Raw genomic sequence first — 4069 nt, 5'->3', positions numbered from 1 at the left:
TGATCCATGGTGGAAGTTTCAGTTTGGACACTTAATCCTCAATCTCTTATGAGAATTTTAATTGTTGTTGAATGCTTATGCATTAAAGAGCAGTCCATTATCTGTTGTCTATGTTGTCCCGGTATGGATGTCTAAGTTGAGAATAATCAATCCAATGCGAGCTTTCTCCTTAGACCTTTGTACAGGCGGCAGATAGGTACCCCTTTGTGACACTTGGTTGAAACATATGCTATGCAATGATAATCCATGTTAATCCAAGATAATTAGGACAAGGTGCGAGCACTATTGGTATACTATGCATGAGGCTTGCAACTTATAGGATATCTTATACATAACACATATGCTTTATTACTACCGTTGACAAAATTGTTTCTTGTTTTCAAAATGAAAAGCTCTAGCACAAATATAGTAATCCATGCTTCCCTCTGCGAAGGGCCTATCTTCTACTTTATTGTTGAGTCAGTTTACCTATTCCTTCTATCCCAGAAGCAAATACTTGTATCAACTGTGTGCATTGATTCTTACATGTTTACCTATTGCACTTGTTATATTACTTTGTGTTGACAATTATCCATGAGATAAATATGTTGAAGTTGAAAGCAACCGCTGAAACTTATCTCTTCCTTTGTGTTGCTTCAAAACTTTCTACTAAGAATTTATTGCTTTATGAGTAACTCTTATGCAAGTCTTATTGATGCTTGTCTTGAAAGTACTATTCATGAAAAGTCTTTGCTATATGATTCATTTGTTTACTCATTATCTTCATCATTGCTTCGAATCGCTGCATTCATCTCATATGCTTTACAATAGTATGATCAAGATTATGATAGCATGTCACTTCAGAAATTATCTTTGTTATCGTTTACCTACTCGAGGGCGAGTAGGAACTAAGCTTGGGGATGCTTGATACGTCTCAAACGTATCTATAATTTCTTATGTTCCATGCAACTTTTATGATGATACTCACATGTTTTATACACATTATATGTCATTATTATGCATTTTCCGGCACTAACCTATTGACGAGATGCCGAAGGCCGTTCTTGTCGTTTCTCGCTGTTTTGGTTTCAGAAATCCTACAAAGGAAATATTCTCGGAATTGGACGAAATCAACGCCCAGGGTCTTATTTTTTCACGAAGCTTCCAGAAGACCGAGGGATATACGAAGTGGGGCCACGGGGCGCCGCCACACTAGGGCGGCGCGGCCTAGGGGGGGACCCGCGCGGCCCTAGCGTGTGGGGCCCCCGTGCCTCCTCCGACTCCGCCCTTCCGCCTACTTAAAGCCTTCGTCGCGAAACCCCCGCACCGAGAGCCACGATACGGAAAACCTATGCGAGACGCCGCCGCCGCCAATCCCATCTCGGGGGATTCAGGAGATCGCCTCCGGCACCTGCCGGAGAGGGGAATCATCTCCCGGAGGTCTCTTCATCGCCATGATCGCCTCCGGATCGATGTGTGAGTAGTCCACCCCCGGACTATGGGTCCATAGCGGTAGCTAGATGGTTGTCTTCTCCTCATTGTGCTATCATGTTAGATCTTGTGAGCTGCCTATCATGATCAAGATCATCTATTTGTAATCCTACATGTTGTGTTTGTTGGGATCCGATGAATATTGAATACTATGTCAAGCTGATTATCAATCTATCATATATGTTGTTTATGTTCTTGCATGCTCTCCGTTGCTAGTAGAGGCTCTGGCCAAGTTGATACTTGTGACTCCAAGAGGGAGTATTTATGCTCGATAGTGGGTTCATGCCTCCATTAAATCTGGGACGAGTGACGAAAGTTCTAAGGTTGTGGATGTCGTTGTTGCCACTAGGGATAAAACATCGATGCTTTGTCTAAGGATATTTGTGTTGATTACATTACGCACCATACTTAATGCAATTGTCTCGTTGTTTGCAACTTAATACTGGAAGGGGTTCGGATGATAACCTGAAGGTGGACTTTTTAGGCATAGATGCATGTCTGGATAGCGGTCTATGTACTTTGTCGTAATGCCCTGATTAAATCTCATAGTACTCATCATGATATATGTATGTGCATTGTTATGCCTTCTTTATTTGTCAATTGCCCAATGATACGCGTACATCACGCGTCCGTTGGGAACCCCAAGAGGAAGGTGTGATGCGTACGGCGGCAAGTTTTCCCTCAGAAAGAAACCAAGGTTTATCGAACCAGGAGGAGCCAAGAAGCACGTTGAAGGTTGATGGCGGCGAGATGTAGTGCGGCGCAACACCGGGGATTCCGGCGCCAACGTGGAACCCTGCACAACACAACCAAAGTACTTTGCCCCAACGAAACAGAGTGAGGTTGTCAATCTCACCTGGCTTGCCGTAACAAAGGATTAGATGTATAGTGTGGATGATGATTGTTTGCAAAGAACAAGTAAAGAACAATAGCAGCAGATTTGTATTTCAGATGTAAAGAATGGACCGGGGTCCACAAGCTCACTAGAGGTGTCTCTCCTATAAGATGAATAGCATGTTGGGTGAACAAATTACGGTCGGGCAATTGACAAATAGAGAGGGCATAACAATGCACATACATGATATGATGAATATTGTGAGATTTAATTGGGCATTACGACAAAGTACATAGACCGCTATCCAACGATGCATCTATGCCTAAAAAGTCCACCTTCAGGTTATCATCCGAACCCCTTCCAAGTATTAAGTTGCAAAACAACGAGACAATTGCATTAAGTATGGTGCGTAATGTAATCAATAACTACATCCTCGGACATAGCATCAATGTTTTATCCCTAGTGGCAACAGAGACATCCACAACCTTAGAACTTTCACGTCAATGTCCAGATTTAATGGAGGCATGAACCCACTATCGAGCATAAATACTCCCTCTTGGAGTTAAGAGCAAAAACTTGGCCGAGCCTCTACTAATAACGGAGAGCATGCAAGATCATAAACAACACATAGGTAATAGATTGATAATTAACATAACATAGTATTCTCTATCCATCGGATCCCGACAAACACAACATATAGAATTACGGATAGATGATCTTGATCATGTTAGGCAGCTCACAAGATCCGACAATGAAGCACATGAGGAGAAGACAACCATCTAGCTACTCGCTATGGACCCATAGTCCAGGGGTGAACTACTCACTCGTCACTCCGGAGGCGACCATGGCGGTGAAGAGTCCTCCGGGAGATGATTCCCCTCTCCGGCGGGGTGCCGGAGGTGATCTCCGAATCCCCCGAGATGGGATTGGCGGCGGCGGCGTCTCGGTAAGGTTTTCCGTATTGTGGCTCTCGGTGCTTGGGGTTTCGCGATGAAGGCTTTAAGTAGGCGGAAGGGCCACGCGGGGGCACACGAGGGCCCCACACGCCGGGCCGCGCGCCAAGGGCCGGCCGCGCCGCCTGTTGTGTCGGCGCCTCGTGGCCCCACTTCCTTTCCCCTCGGTCTTCCGGAAGCTTCGTGCAAAAATAGGACCCCGGGCGTTGATTTCGTCCAATTCCGAGAATATTTCCTTTGTAGGATTTCTGAAACCAAAAACAGCGTAAAACGACAAGAATCGGCTCTTCGGCATCTCGTTAATAGGTTAGTGTCGGAAAATGCATAAATACGACATATAATGTGTATAAAACATGTAGATATCATCAATAATGTGGCATGGAACATAAGAAATTATCGATACGTCGGAGACGTATCAGCATCCCCAAGCTTAGTTCCTGCTCGTCCCGAGCAGGTAAACGATAACAAAGAAAATTTCTGGAGTGACATGCCATCATAACCTTGATCATACTATTGAATGCAGCGATCAAAACAATGGTAATGACATGCCATCATAACAAACATATGTAATGAATGCAGCGATCAAAACAATGGTAATGACATGAGTAAACAACTGAATCATAAAGCAAAGACTTTTCGTGAATAGTACTTCAAGACAAGCATCAATAAGTCTTGCATAAGAGTTAACTCATAAAGCAATAAATCAAACTAAAGGTATTGAAGCAACACAAAGGAAGATCAAGTTTCAGCGGTTGCTTTCAACTTATAACATGTATATCTCATGGATAATTGTCAACATAGAGTAATATAA

This window comes from Lolium rigidum, chromosome 6 (genome assembly GCF_022539505.1).
Source record: "Lolium rigidum isolate FL_2022 chromosome 6, APGP_CSIRO_Lrig_0.1, whole genome shotgun sequence".
NCBI lineage: Eukaryota > Viridiplantae > Streptophyta > Magnoliopsida > Poales > Poaceae > Lolium > Lolium rigidum.
This window is presented reverse-complemented; position numbering follows the sequence as displayed.